General features: G+C 39.1%; 1 long non-coding RNA gene across 3 annotated transcripts in view; it reads left to right on the top strand.

Annotated features, from left to right (window-relative positions):
- Positions 1-18,431, top strand: part of LOC122431628 — a 107,412-nt gene that overhangs the window by 85,716 nt on the left and 3,265 nt on the right. For all 3 annotated transcript variants that reach the window (XR_006266581.1, XR_006266584.1, XR_006266582.1), the window contains one exon: positions 6,444-6,629. This is a non-coding gene — a long non-coding RNA (uncharacterized LOC122431628). The remainder of the gene's footprint in view (positions 1-6,443; positions 6,630-18,431) is intronic.

The raw sequence follows: 18,431 nt of genomic DNA on the forward strand, positions 1-18,431 counted from the left end.
GCTTCCTTATCCATTCGTCTGCTGATGGGCATCTAGGTTGCTTCCATGTCCTGGCTATATAAACAGTGCTGCGATGAACATTGGGGTGCACGTGTCTCTTTTCAGTTCTGGTTTCCTCGTTGTGTATGCCCAGAAGTGGGATTGCTGGGTCATATGGCAGTTCTATTTCCAGTTTTTAAAGGAATCTCCACACTGTTCTCCATAGCGGCTGTACTAGTTTGCATTCCCACCAACAGTGTTAGAGGGTTTCCTTTTCTCCACACCCTCTCCAGCATTTATTGCTTGTAGACTTTTGGATAGCAGCCATCCTGACTGGCATGAAATGGTACCTCATTGTGGTTTTGATTTGCATTTCTCTGATAATGAGTGATGTTGAGCACTTTTTCATGTGTTTGTTAGCCATCTGTATGTCTTCTTTGGAGAAATGTCTGTTCAATTCTTTGGCCCATTTTTTGATTGGGTCATTTATTTTTCTGGAATTGAGCTGCAGGAGTTGCTTGTATATTTTTGAGATTAATCCATTGTCTGTTGCTTCATTTGCTATTATTCTCTCCCATCCTGAGGGCTGTCTTTTCACCTTGCTTATAGTTTCTTCTGATGTGCAAAAGCTTTTAAGTTTCATTAGGTCCCATTTGTTTATTTTTGCTTTTATTTCCAATATTCTGGGAGGTGGGTCATGGAGGATCCTGCTGTGATTTATGTCAGAGAGTGTTTTGCCTATTTTCTCCTCTAGGAGTTTTATAGCTTCTGGCCTTACATTTAGATCTTTAATCCATTTTGAGTTTATTTTTGTGTATGGTGTTACAAAGTGTTCTAGTTTCATTCTTTTACAAGTGGTTGACCAGTTTTCCCAGCACCACTTGTTAAAGAGGTTCTCTTTTTTCCATTGTATATTCTTGTCTCCTTTGTCGAAGATAAGGTGTCCATAGGTTCGTGGATTTATCTCTGGGCTTTCTATTCTGTTCCATTGATCTATATTTCTGTCTTTGTGCCAGTACCATATTGTCTTGATGACTGTGGCTTTGTAGTAGAGCCTGAAGTCAGGCAGGTTGATTCCTCCAGTTCCATTCTTCTTTCTCAAGATTACTTTGGCTATTCGAGGTTTTTTGTATTTCCATACAAATTGTGAAATTATTTGTTCTAGTTCTGTGAAAAATACCGTTGGTAGCTTGATAGGGATTGCATTGAATCTATAGATTGCTTTGGGTAGAATAGCCATTTTGACAATATTGATTCTTCCAATCCATGAACACGGTATGTTTCTCCATCTGTTTGTGTCCTCTTTGATTTCTTTCATCAGTGTTTTTATAGTTTTCTATGTATAGGTCTTTTGTTTCTTTAGGTAGATATACTCCTAAGTATTTTATTCTTTTGTTGCAATGGTGAATGGTATTGTTTCCTTAATTTCTCTTTCTGTTTTTCTCATTGTTAGTGTATAGGAATGCAAGGGATTTCTGTGTGTTAATTTTATATCCTGCAACTTTACTATATTCATTGATTAGCTCTAGTAATTTCTGGTAGAGTCTTTAGGGTTTTCCTATGTAGAAGATCATGTCATCTGCAAACAGCGAGAGTTTCACTTCTTCTTTCCTATCTGGATTCTTTTACTCTTCTTTTTGCCCTGATGCTGTGGCCAAAATTTCCAAAACTATGTTGAATAGTAGTGGTGAGAGTGGGCACCCTTGTCTTGTTCCTGATTTTAGGGGAAATGCTTTCAATTTTTCACCATTGAGGGTAATGCTTGCTGTGGGCTTGTCATATATAGCTTTTATTATGTTGAGGTATGTTCCTTCTATTCCTACTTTCTGGAGAGTTTTTATCATAAATGGATGTTGAATGTTGTCAAAGGCTTTTTCTGCATCTATTGAGATAATCATATGGTTTTTATCTTTCAATTTGTTAATGTGGTGTATTACATTGATTGACTTGCGGATATTAAAAAATCCTTGCATTCCTGGGATAAAGCCCACTTGGTCATGATGTATGATTTTTTTAGTACGTTGTTGGATTCTGTTTGCTATAATTTTGTTAAGGATTTTTGCACCTATGTTCATCAGTGATATTGGCCTGTAGTTTTCTTTTTTTGTGGCATCTTTGTCTTGTTTTGGAATTAGGGTGATGGTGGCCTCATAGAATGAGTTTGGAAGTTTACCTTCATCTGCAATTTTCTGGAAGAGTTTGAGTAAGATAGGTGTTAGCTCTTCTGTAAATTTTTGGTAGAATTCAGCTGTGAAGCCATCTGGTCCTGGGCTTTTGTTTGCTGGAAGATTTCTGATTACAGTAAAAATGGTACTAAATATTGGATTCTTTTTTTTATTTTTTTTTTATTTTATTTATTTTTTTTTTTGATGTGGACCACTTTGAAAGTCTTTATTGAATTTGTTACAATACTGTTTCCGTTTCATGTTTTGGTTTTTGGCCACCAGGCATGTGGGTTCTTAGCTCCCCAACCAGGGATTGAACCTGCACCCCCTACACTGGGGAGCAAAGTCTTAACCACTGGACCGCCAGGGATATCCCTGAATATTGGATTCTTAAATGTCCAAAATTGATATCAAATACTGAAAAAAAAAAACATTAAAAATCTAGAGTAGAGGTTAGACTCTTAAAAATACAATATTAAAAACAAATCACAAAAAAATTTAGAAATATATATGAAGTTTGGTTTAAAAATAGGGGTCTTTTTTTTTTTTGCAAGGTTATAGTGAAATGAAAATGAAGGAGTTATAGAGGAGTAATAGAGGACTTTAAAAGAAAATAAGAGAAAAAAATAAAAAAGAAAGAAAATTCTTCTAATTAAAAAGTAGTAAAAATATATGAAAATGAAAATGAAAGTTAAGGAGTAATGGAGGAGTAATAGGGAATTTAAAAGAAAATAAAAGAAAAAAAATTTTTAATTAAAAAAAAAGTAAAATATTATCTAGGAATTTCTCTTGAGCTGTTGTGGTCAGTATGGGTTTGGTTCAGTTTCAGAGAGCTCCTCGTTCCAGCTTACACTTCTCGATAGCTATAAGCCCCTTCCGGTGTAGTTGGTGTTACCTACAGGTTTTAATCTGTTGCACCCGTCACTTCTAAAGCAGTTCCCTTTGTTTATTTGGCTTCTGTTTGCCAGTCTTTTCAGTGTCTAATATCCACCCTGACACAGGTGGGGAGAGATGGTCTCTTGTTCAGGTGCGCTTGTTCAGTCGTGCTGTGGGGAGGGAGGGGCGTTGCAGACAAATGTCACTGGCCTGTGTGGGGAGCACTCACAGTGTTCTGGCCACACTGGGTTTGCCCCCACTTGCGGGTGTATGCTTTCCCCGTCTACAATGCTCAGGCTCCCGGCTGCTCTATATGGAGCCGGCCCTGCATTGCGTGCAGTTCCAGTTTTCGGGTATTCCACAAAAGCGGGGACTCAGTTCGGCCTGCATTTTGTGCCTTCCCCGCCTGAGCAGCTCAGGCAGCCAGGAGCTTGACAGGCACACTCTCCCCGGGTGCGGTGCACCTTCTCCCCTCCGTGGTCCCAGCCTCAGTTTTCGCACGCGCCAGTCCAGTGCGTGAGCCTTGTGTCTGTTCTTGGGAGCTGGCCTCTAGCCTCGGCCCTCCCAGTGGACTTCAACCATCCAGAATCTCAGGAAGTCTTTGGTTAGAAACTGGGAGCCTGTTTGAAGTTTGGTAGGAGTGCCATCTCTGGGGCCGAGTTTTCCCCTTTCCGCTCCCCCCTGCCTCCAGCGGAGGATGGGCCGGTCCGCAGCTGGCTAGCTCTTCTCTGGAATTGCTCAGTCCCTTTGTTCTGTGAATGGCCAGCAGTGTGTTCCGGCCGGTTAATTTTCTCTCTCTCTCTTGCTATCCCACAGTTTAAGTTGATATCTCACATTAGCTCCCTCCAATTGCCCTCATGGCATTCGGGCCTGGCCCTTACCCTAAGCAATGCTGCCCACTCCCCTCTATTCCACCTCCACTTGCTGGTGGTGGATGCGGGCGTCTGGGGTACTTTTCTGCTAGGAGTTGCTTTTAGGCATGTAATCTGTGGGTTTTATTTATTTTTCCTCCCAGTTAGGTTGCCCTCCGAGGTTTGAAAACTTCCCCCAGACCCGCCAGTGTGAGGGTTTCCTGGTGTTTGGAAACTTCCTCTATTAAGACTCCCTTCCCGGAATGGGTCTCCATCCCTATCTCTTTTGTCTCTCTTTTTATCTTTTATATTTTGTCCTACCTCCTTTCGAAGATGATGGGCTGCTTTTCTGGGTGCCTGATGTCTTCTTCTAGTGGTCAGAAGTTGCTTTGTGAAGTTTGCTCAGTGTTCAAATGTTCTTTCGATGAATTTGTAGGGGAGAAAGTGGTCTCCCTGTCCCATTCCTCTGTCATCTTAGCTCCTCCCCTATATGTCTTCTTTGTAAAATGTCTATTCACTTCCTCTGTCCATTTTTTTAATTGATCATAAGCACTCTTCTATAGTTCCCCCTGGGTATGTTTGTGCATTTTAAAATATAATGAAAAAAAAAAAAAGATTAACTTTTTAGATAGATAAAGTAGTAGTCTCCAAAGTGTGTTACCTGAGATGATCCACTGAAATAGAAGAATAAAATAGAAAAATTTTCTATCTATATTTTTATTTACAATAGGAAAGAAGAACCCACCCATAGCACATAATAGAATTTCCCTGATACCCCAACTTAGTCTATTTGTCAGTTACAGGTGAGTGAATTCCCTCAGAAGAAATGCCAAGGTCGAGAGTGGCACTCTCATTTGCTGAGTCAGTTTCAGATGATAGCTCTTGAAGGCATGAACATCATTGAATTAACCAGAATAGAGTGGTTAAAGTAAGAAGCTCTCCTGACAAGTGTGAACTAGAGAAAACACATGTAAGGGAAAGAACAAGAAGAAGACAGCTGACCCTCTCCTACACCTGATTAAGTTGTCAGCACATTATGAGGCAAAATTGGTGACTGAATTAAGCTGGACAAGAAACTCACCAAGAACTTAAATACAAATAATATGTTTGGAAATTTCCAAGTATAAGTCTAGAAAGGAATCTTGGAGGAGGAAATTTACATCTTAGCATCAAATTAGAAATAATGTATATATTGGTAAAATTTGACATTTGGAGATGGACGGAAAATATTGGGGAAAATAATTCAAAGTTTTTAGGTCATGATGAGATCTCTCTTACTAGTTGCCAAGTATATTTCTAACAGACACAGATGTTTTTGTAGTGTTGCTTTAAAATAGAAGAATAATGTAAATAGTCTAAATGTTCTTGCTTAATTTTTGAAGTAAAAAATTCAAACTCACAAAAATTCAAGAATATCCTATGAAATATGGATTTGTCTCCACTACCATTAATAATAAACCTTACTGTAAATGCATATTGAGTCTTGAAGTATAAGCTAAGGTTGTATGAACCATCATGAACTGCAACTGTTAAAATACTGTTTATTTCATGGATATGGATATCTCATGTTTTTAGAGATTTTTAAATATATTTTAACTTCTAGTGTATGATTTTAAAAATGTGATTCACAATTAATAAGTATACATATGGTGGGATTGCCTGCTTAAAATCTTTTGTCTTTCACAACCCTGCCATAAAAAGTTTGTAGACTAGTCATATAGACTTTATTTCTTTACCTTCTCTACCTTTTAATGGTTTTAATGACAACCATCCTATTTTTAATTTTGTTAGTAGCTTTCTATAAATAAATAAAAAATGAGTTTGAACCTGTTTTTCCTCTTATCATCAACGCTATGCATAGAATGCTATTTCCTTTCCCATGTTCAATGAGAACTGAGTATGTTTCCTCTCTTTCTCCCAATTCTCAGTTTTAGTTGATATAATTTGAGGTTTTATATACAGTTTATATGGGTTTCCCACATGGTGCTAGTAGTAAAGAACCTGCCTGCCAATGCAGGAGACATAAGTGACATGGATTTGATCCCTGGGTTGGGAAGATTCCCTGGAGGAGGGTATGGCAACCCACTCCAGTATTTTTGCCTGGAGAATCCCATGGACAGAGAAGCCTGGCAGGCTACAGTCCATTGGGTTTCAAAGAGTCGGACATGACTAAAATGACTTAGTAAATACAGCACACATACAGTTTATATAGTTATTGAATCTTGTTTACTTTATGTCTTCTTTTTCCCCCAAAATTAAAAATATTTACATTACAAGTTTGCTTCTCTAGCAGTTTGAGAGTAATGTGCTGAAGTGGGGCCAAGATCAAGTTATTTTAAGAAAAAAAGGGGGTTCAATGTCAGGATTTTCATGTACTAACACTGGAATTCAATCTAGAAAATCTCAGGAAAGTGGGAGCCAGAGGCATTTCTACTGCTTACATTATTCCCTCTATTTTAAAGCAGTGTTACAGCAAACTTCTGTCTGTCAGAAATACATTCAGCTGCTAGTGAGAGAGATCTAATCACGATGACCTAAATAAATTGCAATCTTGTTTTTCTCTTGTTTTCAGATAAACTCTGTAAGAATCAATGCAGAGCAGCCGTGGTAATTCTATGAAGCACCAAGTTCCCAGACTCCTTATATTTTTCTGTCCCTTGATGTGTGGTTTCCATTCTTGAGGTCACAGGATGGCTGCTGGAGCCCTAACCATCATATACAAGTTCTGGACATTGCAAAAAAAGAGAAGAAGGGAAAGGTAAGAGGCTTTTTCTCAAGTCCCACCCAGTGACTTCTGCTTGTATCTCATTGCCTTGCCCTGTATTATTAAGGGGTCTGAGAAATGTTAATTTTTAGTTAAGCACATCACTGCCACCAAATATATAGTTAGAAACAGAAAGGATAGAGAGTAGGTAGGCAACTAGCAGTTTCAGCCATAACACCCTTAAACTTGATTCTTTGAGCATTTATATGGCTTTGCTCCTACTAAGATAGTTCCCTAGGAGTGGAATTTCAAAATCAAAATGCAATGTGCATTTACAACACTGATATATTGTCAAATTACTTCCCCAAAATGCTGTGCATGTTTACATTCCCACAAACTGTGTGAGAGTTCCTATTTTTCCATAGCCTTGCCAAAACTGGCCATTATTAGCTTGATTATCAATTTGATATATGAAAATTGGTATCTTTTTCACTTTTTATTTCCCTGATAACTGGTGAATTTGAGCATCTTTTTATAAGTTTTTATAAGTTAACTTATTGACTTTTACAAATTGGGGTTTGTCTAGGTAAAATACTCTTCCAACTAAGTCACCCTTCACCACCTCATCCAAACTACCCAAATCAAGACTAGGTTTGTAAAGAGTATTCAGAGCTAGAGATGTGTAGAAAGTTGATTGAGTCAATAAAGATAAGTTCTATGACATAGCATCTGAAAGGGAAATTAAGTTTTATTCTGGACCGAGTGAAATTTTAATGAGGAAGAAAAGGCCAAGGGAGATGCTTGTTAATCAGAGTCATAAGGTTTGGGTGAAGAGAGAGACAGAGAAATGATTGTTTAGGATGTTCTGGGAAGTTGTTGATTCAGTTCCCATACTCGACTCACAATGAGGGTCTCTATCTGGGGTTACTCCTGATAGCAGTAGAAATGTCTGAGAAGAGGAAGAAATCAGTTCAGTTCCTGCCAAAGGCTTGGTTGATCTATTGTGTTACGGACTCATCCAGCCTGAATAGGGAAATACTTTTTTTTTTTTTTTTTTGGATTTTCTACCCAACATAAAAACCCCACATGTACTACCAATTAATGACACCCTGTCACTTGACACTGAATAACCCAAAGATACAAAGTTTGTCTGTTCTGGTGCCTCTTGGAATGCACGCTTGCATAACTCATTTGTCAACTTATTAAACATGCTCTGAAACTCACTTTTATATCCTAGAATGGTCAAAAGCCCTCCTTGGTCTTCAGTAATATTTGACCTCTACATCCTCATAGTATCTTCCTGGGGCTTTATCCATTGCTAAATCCCTCCAGATATTTCAGATCTTCCCTATTTGCATTCCACTGAAATGATCCAGTTGAACTAACCATCTTATTGGCCTAATAACTTCACTGAACTTCTGGAGTTTGTCATACCAGGAATTACACTGCATAGCCTCTACCATCTTGTTCGCACTCCCTTCACTGTCTATCTCCTTTCAAAGCCAAGTTCTCCTGACAAGTGACTCTACCCTTAAAGTGAGGTGACCAGCCTTTTCACTCCAATTGCCTGTCTCGTGTCCTCAAGATGCCTTTCTCAATCCTTGGAATTTTGGTGAATAAGATTTTCTCCATCTCATTACAACTTCTTAGAAAAACATTTGTAGCCCCTTGCAAATTTTCTCCTACAAGTTGAGGAAGAGAAAACAAATCACAGTATTTACCTATGGAACTGGGCTCCTCTGTCCTGTGTAATGTCACACTCCCTGCTTTTTATAATGGTTAGAGAAGAACTCTTCTGTGGGAACACTTTCAATAATTCTGTAACTTTTTGGTCTTTTATGTCTCTGGCCCTTTTCTTGGGTGCATGGATTAATCAAATATGGCTTTCTCTATTCAACCCAAGTACAAGTCCCACTGCATCAGTAGAATGTTTGGTTCAAACTGGGAAATATGCAACTGTTGTTTGATGGAATCTGGAAGCATTCAGGTTTAGAGAAGATCTTATGCCACTTGTCCTACCTGTTCAGAGTCAGGAACCAGCCTGGTATCATGTTCCTGCTCACTGGAAGAGAGTGGTTCTTTGGTGGGTGTGCTTTCTCTTACAAGAAGAGCAGGGTAGTTTGTCTACAAGGTGTTTTAACTGTAGATCTAAAACTACTCATCACTGTGACTCCCCTCATTTCTTGATCTTAATCTCTGGACTCCAAGGTGGGGTTTGTTTCTGGTGCAGTCTGAAACACAATAGCCTCTCCTGATTTAGGTGAAACAAGTCAGTAGGATTTTTTTGCCTCCCAGGATCCAGGCAGTACTTTGATTACACAAATCTACACCATATATACTAGGGCTTCTAGGCACTAAGGGCAGGTGCCATTCCTATGATAACTTTAACTTCTTGCCTTCATCCCACAAACACAAAAATTAATTAGTGGATACTGTATATGTCAATGCTTCTTACAAATTTGGTCTGAGGCCTCTTCTGTGGTTAGAGGTGGGAGCTCTTTTTTCCCCTACATGAAAGGTTGCTTTGTAAAAATCTAGCTTTAGAGGTTCAACATACTTCCATTGGTCTCCAGCTGAATTGATGTTGTCCGCCTCCCATCCAACCCAATATTTTATAATATTGCTACCATCTCTTCTTCCTTCTCGAATTGCTCCATCAAGAACAATAATCTGAAGGTCCATCTGGTGAAGTCCAGGCCTTGTCTGGTCTGAAAGATTTCATTATAAATTCTCCTGCAATGCCATGGTCTAGCAAGCAATGCCCTCATCACTTTCATCATCTTACTAAGTATATCTCTCTAATCTCAACACATGTGTAGAGCCCTCTTCTTCCTCTTGAGTGATATGTGGTCAGAAACCTAATATGCAAGGCTTTCTGACTGTAAACATTACCAAAAATCTGTGAAAATCCTTTCAGACATTGACATTTAGACATTCACAGAGAAAGAGGCATTTGCAGATTTAAACCCAGGTATGGTCTATAATGGTAGATACTATAGACTTTCTTTAATCTCTGTCAATTCTATGTCTCCAAGCCATACTATGGAATGCCTTCAGTCACAGGCACTACATTTCTTGCTAATGTTTCTTATTTCTGTTAACAGCCTACCTGATGGTTGTTCCCTTAGTTGCAAGAATCAGCTTCAGGAAACGCGTTTTCATTAGATGAAACAGGTAGGAAGCCCATGTCAGCCCAGTGTTGGTCACAGGCCTCCTTTCTCTTCCAGGAAAGTTTCCAGTTTCTTAGGAATTGTGGTTCTATTGGATGAACACTAACTTCCAGATTACAGATTCAGGAGTAATTTGTTAGAATTTATTCACTCAATTATGCTCACAGGACAATATTTCAATGTGGGAGAATCAAATGTATCTTATTTAACATTTAATCATACAGAGATATATGCTGTATGCATCTTCAATTGTCCTCTTGTTCCAAGTTCAACAAATGTTAGAACATATTATACCCAGTTATGAAGCATTTACCTACAAATACAAAAAGACTTAGAAATTGTGGTGTCTCTTTCCTCATGACAGGGCATTAAGGTAAGACAAAATTGCTTTTAACTTTGAGGGGATATGTGGATATTCCCTGAATGATTAGACTCCTGGAAACTTTGTCAGAATCATCAATTTTTATGAGATTTATAATCTATTTTTCTTTTGCTTTCTGTTGTATGAGAGCATCTATGGTAACTTCTACTTCCTTCTCACTACATCAGCAGGATGAAATCCCTATGGTAGGTGAGCACATGGCAGATAAAATGAGATATGATCAGCAGAATGGCTTCGATGCAAAACAGGTTAATTCCTGTGGCTGGATGCAAACTGAGCAAGTCCATTCATAGGACACCCAGGAAGCTTCTCTTCAGCAGAATTCAGCAGGCAGTTCTGAGTAGATCATCTGCAGGGACAATAACATTCAACTTTAAGTGATCTGTGTGCTTCAGCAGGCTCCAAAAGCAGCCCAGAGATCAGGGAAGGAGCAAATTATTTTGAGCAAATGTTTTATATCTTCCAACAATAATTAATGAACAGCTGCAAGGAAACAACTCTTGACCTAGTTGTACAGGTGATGGAGCAGAGAGCAAACATCTCTGCCCTCAAATTGCCTATAGTCTAGTAAGGGAGAAATAATGCTAAAACTAAGGATGCTGGTAGGCGCAACTAGCATTTATGGAAAGAATCAGGGATCAGGTATGAAAGGGAAGTTAAAAGAAGAGAGAAGGTCCTTCATACAAGCTTCATCTGTTCACTTTTTGGAAAAGAAATAAGGAAAGCAGGTGTTTTACAGTCTCTGGTCTATACCACAGAAGACAGTGAGTGTGGAAGCTGGAAGGGAACATGGTGATAGGCAGAGGGAGTTGAGGTGTCAGAGGCACCTGGGTCTCCCCATGTCACCCTGGATGGGTATGTGGTAGATGAAAATGCCATCAATAGAGAGATTTATGGAACTCACCAGGTCTCATCCACCCATATCGGATCTTCTCTTCTCTATCATGGAGCCATTCAGTTTCCCTTCCAGACCACATGTTCAATGCCTTTTCAGAGAGTTTGCACCTCTAGTGTTTGTAAGCCTTTCCCATCTGCTTTTGGCTGTGTGGCAAATGAACAGTCTTTCTTTTTATGGACCATGACTTTTGGGTAGATACTTGTCCATATTTGTCGATCTTTTTCTTCTTTCACCACTACCCCTACTCATTTTACTTTTTAAAATAGCATATTAAAAACATTATAAAAGGAAAGTCAGCTCTGATGAGCAGCATTAATATTTTTGTTACCATTATGGTTGTCCCAAGAACCTCAGTAGGGGCTGGAGGGATAAGGCAATCTGTCCAATCATCACTCCATGGTTCCTTCCCCACACCTCTCCACCCTGTTGGGTCCAGTTCTGGAACTTTTATTTTCATACACTGGCCAGAGTTCCACTGGGGCAGAATAACTGAAGTGAGTGGATTCCTGTGACAACAAGAAAAACATAATATTCACTGAGAGAGTGAGAATGAGAGAAAAGCTAGAAAGAAAAGATAGTTGTAAGAGAGGATCACAGGAAAACTGTCAGTCAGGAAAACCAAAGCCCTGGTAAGGATGACAGGGTGATTAAAAATTGCATGAAGCTTTTCAACATAGACACAGGGTAGAGGAGGAACAGGAAGAGGGAAGAGCATGGTCAAAGGACATCTCAGCTAAAGGAACAGGCAACTGGACGCAGGACTGAAGTGCTCTGGTCACTCTGTAATCACAGTTCTCTGCCTGGCTTGATATAGATAAGGGAAAAGTAGAAAGACAGAAAAGGATGTCATGTATATTAGTCAGGATTCTCCAGAGAAATAGAATCAAAAGACTGTATATAGAGAGATGTAGTTTAAGGAATTGGCTCACATTATTATAAAGACTGGCTAGTCTAAACTTGAGGGTAAATGATCCAGGCTGGAGAACCAGAGAAGATCTGTTGCTGTGGTTCGAATTCAAAGGCTATCAGGGGGAGAGACACAGGGAGGAGCCAATGCTACATTACCCTGTAGGGCAAGGAGCTTGGCTCAGATCAGTAACTGCACAGTTCAGAGAGACAACCCTGCTCTCCTACTCATCTGGAAGAAAATATTCTCAGATCCTTAGAATCCTCCTTTAAATTACAATCTGCATGTTTTTGGAGTAGACTTAGTTATGATTCACACAATGGCATGGCTGTACACGTGTGTGTGTGTATGTGTGTGTGTGTATGTGCATGCATGTGTGTATGTTTCCTTTCAGAGGCTAGGGTTTTAGTAAAGTCAGTTTCCTCTAATCTCTGGAAGACTAACTGCTACAGGTTGAACTTTCTGGCCAAGCTGGGGAAATTTAAAGTGAGTGAGATCCGAGATACACTTTTGTCCTATTTGAATTAGTAATTTAGGCAACTAGGAGGCTGCTTTGTTTATATGGGGATAATGATGGTAGTAGAAAATAGGAGAGAGAAAATATCATACAATAAAAGATAACATTACAATATTATCCATGGGCCCAGATAAACTAGATAAATCACTCCACTCTTTCCCATGAAACAAACCACATTTATTGCCAGATTACAGAAGAAGTAATAGCTTTTGCTTTCATTTCCTATGGGAAAAAATAATTCATCCCTTTCCCATCAAGCTCTATGTTGTAAAAAAGAAACTTAATATGTTGCAATTTATTAATGCAGTGGCAAGAGAGCTCTAGAGAACATAAAAGGAGCATGTTCTCTGGTCTGAAGCCAGAGAGAGGTATGAGGATGGGGGCACTGTTCCAGACATTCAAATTAAGGAGGGTGGGGTAAGAAGCTGAGAAAAAGTATGATGACTTGGAGAACTCTTATTCCGTTTCCTTAGCAATAAGGATTAGAAACAGAGAATATTTAATTATTGTTTTCTTACCACTGAAGGTTATGACAATAAACTAAAATTACTGCATGTCAGGTGCTTAGCATAGGAATTGACATCTTAAAAATACTTAGTTAACTACCCTAGGGAGTAGGAGAGGAAAAAGTCAAGGCAAAGGCCCAGGTTTCTGGAATAGGTCATTGACTGAGAGTAGGAACCTAACAATAGTTTGGAGATTGAAGACAATGAATGGGGCATTGGCCATGTTGTACATGACCCCTAGTGGAGATGACTAGTAGAGAGTTGGATGCAGGGTCTGATGTTAAGCAGAGGGTGTGGGGTGGAGTTACAGACTTGGACAGTAGCAGCATGTGAATAATATTTGGAGCCCACAGAGTAGCTATCCTAGAGAGATAATGAAAATGCATTAAAGGGAGTCTGTGACAAAAACACTTGTATTTTGATATTGTAGAAAGCATTGAGATAGAGGAAGAGCAGCCAATAAAGGATCCTGAGGGAGATGGCAGAGGGGAATGAGGAGGCCTAGGGTGTATGACATCAAGGAAACCAAAGGAAAAGAGACTTTAGGAAAGAGGAGTCAACAGTGTCAAATGTTGGAGCAGCTGTTGGTCACCTCGTGATGCCCAAAGGAGTCAGGGTGAAGGGATGCCGAGGAGTGAGTCCCTTGGAGCAACTGTAGAAGTGGCTGTGATGTGGGAGAGGGAGAAATAGGACAACAGTTGGAGGTGCAAATTTAAGGGAGTGTTCAGAAGTGGACTGAGAATGTTTAAGGACTACTGGAAAGGAGTTAGAAGCATCAGTGAAATGTGCCATAGAAAAAGGAAGTACTCTAGACAGTAAAGTTCCTAGAAAGGGGCAAGAAGGAGGGGCTTAAAGCATTGGTGAAAGTATCAACTTTAGATTCTAGGAGCTCAGTGTCCTTTGTGGGGGCAGAAGACAAAGCTGGAACAGGTGTAAATAAATGTGGGTCAGTTAAAATTTAAGTGGTAGGAATTTGAAAGCATCACTTTTTCTTTTTCCCAAAGAAAGTATTTTATTGTGTTTAAAATTTTTGAGGAAAGTTATTTACTAGAGTATAAAATGTGATAACCGAAACTTCTGAGTTGAAGTTTTGAGAAGTAGCACCTCATCTGGTCCTTCTATCGCTCACCAGAGAGAACAAGCATATCTCTTTCACATCCTAAGCCAACAAAACAAAGTGTCATCCTTTGTTGTTTCAAACACATGGTTGCAGAAGGCATCACTTTTTAAAAATGCATTTGTTCATTTTTTTTCTGCACTGTCTTTATTGCTCCAAACGGGCTTTCTCTAGTTGGGGCCAGCAGGGGCTACTCTCTAATTGCTGTGAGGGGGCTTCTCATTGTGGTAGTGTCTCTTATTGCAAAGCTTGGCCTCTAGGGCACATAGGCTTCAGTAGCTGCAGCTTGTGGGCTTTAGAGCATGGGCTCAGTAGTCATGGCACATAGGATTAGTTACCCCAAGGTATATGGGATCTTCCCTGACCAGAGGTTGAACCCATGTCCCCTGCATTGGTAGGTGGATTCTTAACCACTGGACAACCTCAGAAGTCCAAGGCATCACTTTCTGACCTCTATTTGTGTTTCCTGATTAAACAGGAGGCTCTTTCATTACCCAAGAGTGGCAAGGTAGAATGGAGGATTGCAAGGATATGAAAAAAAGTTAGTAGTATGATGGAAAAAAAAAAAAGGTGGGCTGTGGAATTCAGTTACCTGGATTTGAATCCTGGTTCTGATACTTCCCAGCTGTGTGGACTTGATCATATGATTTAGTCTTTCCATGTCTCCTTTTACTAATCTGTGAAGTGAGGATAATGATAGCTATCTCACAGTGTGTTTTTGAGGATTCAATGAATTCAAAGCATGTAGACTAATTAGGACAATACATGGCACATGGCAAGCACTCAATAAATGTTAGCTGTTACTAATTCATATTATCTTTAAATAGCTACTAAGCACATAGCTGATTGCTGAGTGGTGTTAAAGATTGGTTGAGGCTAGGAGCATCCCAGGGAGAGAGGAGCCCAGTGGGCTGCCATCTATGAGGTCGCACAGAGTCAGACACGACTGAACTGACTTAGCGGTAGCAGCAGCAGCAGATAGTGTTAATTCATAATGACTTTGTCAAGGAAGGTTGATGATTCTTCCAGGCAACTTGAGTGTGGTACAGAGGTGGAGGTGAGTTGGATCAATCTAGGATTGCCAAGAAGGAGAGAACACATTTTTATTCCAATTTATTTACTCATTTCCCCCTTGATCCACCACTATGTCCTATGATAAATTTGTGCAGAATGTTTTAGCATAGAAACTAGCTGATAGTTAGACAAATACAATTCTTCCTCATGACTTTCCGTCTGAATTATCTTGAGAAAGCTTTAACTCAAATTGTCAATATATTTCACCATCAATATCAGTATTATAATCTTACAATGCCAGTTGTTTTGGACTGAACTGTCTTCCCAAAATTCATATGTTGAAGCCACCCCAGTGTGATTATATTTGGAGACACAGCCTTTAAGAGGTAATTTAAGGTTAAATGAGGTGATAAAGCTGGGACTCTAATCCAGTATGATTGGCATCCTTATAAGATCAAGCAGGGATACTAATGATGTATGCATGTTCAGGAGAAGGACCATGTGAGGACACAGAAAGAAGGTGGCCTTCTGAAAACTAAGAATAGAGGTCTCAGGAAAAACCAAACCTGCCAACACTTTGATCTTGGACTTTCAGCTTCCAATACTGTGACAAAATTCCTATTGTTTAAATGACATTCTGTGGTATCTTGTTATGGTAGCCTTAGCAGACTAATACACCAGTGTTACAGCATGTCTCTATATAGTGGTAGGTATAAACTGAAAAACAAGAGCCTACTCCCTAAGGAATATCCTCCTTATTTGTAGATGGAAAAGTTCTTGTTGGCATTCTGTGCCTTGGCAGGTATGAGAGAATATGCCTAGTTTCAGGTCATTTCTGCATTGCTTCAGTATCCCCATATTCATTAATTTCATTGACCCAGGTGGCTACCTCAAGTGAGTGAACCAAGATATATACTTGTCAGTTTCAGTCACCCTTACTGGAAAGGGATTCTTTTGATGTGCATCCAAATTTGTTCCTTGTATTCCCATAGTCATTTCTGTGGGGCCACATTCCATATAGATATCGTATTAGAACAGTTTTCCATTATACTTCTACTTGATTAATGGCTAGACCACTAGCCACTTCCCTTGAATCAATAAAAAGTCAGACTTGAACCATTTTATTTTTATTTCCTTCAATCATACTGTTGTCTTTACAAACAAGATGTCATCTATTCATCATGGAACTGCCATTCATAAAGCCAGCAGATTTTTGTTGGTCAATAGTTGCTCATAAGTCACTTGTCAAGTGGCCCAAGTGGCCATAGGATTTAGCAATTCCCAGGTGTTTCCAAAGTTAGGCCATGGGGGAAAGACTACACCTACTTATGAATTCTCCATCCTCTCTCCTAGTAGCATATTCATCTATAAATCATTTCCATTTTATTTTGGAACTTTTTTGGCATTGTCCTCTCCATTAGAACATTTCTCTGATATTGCTCAAGACATTTTGAGTATTTCAGTATAATTTTACAATTTTTAGTCATAAGAGCAATTTTAACCAGCATCCAATAGCAAGCTTGTTGTCTTGCAAATAGTTGCCTCTCAAATTTCTGGTCCAAAATCCTACCAGCCAGTAGTCACTTCTATGTATTATTCACTGACTTTTTCCTTAAGCCCCTAGTCTTTCCTCAATATAGGGCTACTGTACAGAAAATCTGTCTGTGTTATCACTACAGTGTCAGCTACAAATTGGCACTTGCCATCTACCTCTACAAGAATTAAATCATGTGCTGCCATAGCTGAGGATTTTCAACATCTACTGAAGGTATTTCAGAGTGGAGAGCAGAAATGAGGCACTCTGTGCTCTGGGAAAAACTGGCAGAACAAATCTTCAGATAGTTAGGTATTTTCAGGAACTGATTTTATGAGCCCAATTCTTGTATTTCCTCATATCTAGTAAAGCACTAAATTCCTTCATGGTGATGTTTGCTGCTAATGATAGCAGAAACCTTTTGCAAAAAATATGTGCTTGAGTTGATAAATGAAAAAAAAAAAGTAAAAACAACAGAACTGCAGAATTAGAAATGAACAGGCAGGAATCAGTTTGGTTAAAAAATAAATAAATAAAAAATAAAGTCTTATATACTAAAAAAAAAAAAAAAAATGTGCTTGATTGCATGTACTCCCCCTTCACCGAAATCACATATATACTGACTTCTCCCTTCCCTACCCATCCCCCCACCCCCATCTTTGGAGCAGTTTCTCAGACCTATGTGAGATACTATCTCCCTGGCTATAGTCCTCATTTGGCCCCAAATAAAACCTAACTCACAACTTTCACATTGTGCATTTTTTTAAGGTGTCACCAGCTAGATACCAGTTGAGTATTAAAGTGCTAATCTCTTTTAGCCCACCAGATGGTCTATGCCATTTCACATGAATGATTTGTGGACCCAGGCAATCTTATTGTTTCTCACTTAGCATGTTCTCTCAATATTGACTGAATGGTATATGTACATATCTCTTCTATTTTACAGTATTCATAGGGGAATCATTTCCAACTCAGACACGATATGCATTCCCATAATATATCCAAGCAAAGGAGTCAAAGCATTTTTTTTATTGGATCTATTCAAGCATTCTAACTTTCATCCAAACTGTCACCATAATCTCATTACCTGTTACATTACTATATTCCCCAATTGAACTGAAGCCCCTACTAGGATTTTGTCAGTCAGTTTTGGAATGACAGTTCATGGGAATCCCAGTCAGAGTTTCAGAAATAGTATTTCTTTACTCCCTGACCATGTTACAAACACATGTACATATGCCTTTGGTCTCCTTTGGTCAGTTCTTCTCTTGAATAGACAGTGGGATCATTGACCCAGGTGCTCTGAGATCAGATTTCTCATTCTCAACTTTGCTCTCTAGATTTTTTTATTTCTCCAAACTAGAGTGAATAAAGCAGATTTTTGGAGGCCCTTAACTGTTGTGGGACCAGCAGGGGTTCCCATGGGTCCATCTAACTTCCAAGAGAGCTGCGTTGACATTTTTTACACTATTAAAATCTACTTTACTCATCTCACTTCTTAAAAACAATTTAAAGATTTCCACCCTCCTAGAATGACTCTCTTGACTCTTCTCATTCACTTTCTCATTCTCTTGTAAATTACTCTAATTCTGTTCATTATCTGTTGTTTCAGCATAACTTCTCTTTTGGATCGCAATCCAAAAGAGGATAGCAGTTGTGGCTTGAAGTGTTTGGAATTCAACGTTGGCCCAGCACCAGGATCCACCCTAGCATTCTCTATAATTTTTATTTTAGCTATTAGCACAGATAACAATTACCAATGGAGTATCTAGCTTTTTTCTTGCTACTTTGAATTTTCTGATGCATTCAAT

The sequence above is a fragment of the Cervus canadensis genome, chromosome 2 (genome assembly GCF_019320065.1).
Source record: "Cervus canadensis isolate Bull #8, Minnesota chromosome 2, ASM1932006v1, whole genome shotgun sequence".
NCBI classification, from domain to species: Eukaryota; Metazoa; Chordata; class Mammalia; order Artiodactyla; family Cervidae; genus Cervus; species Cervus canadensis.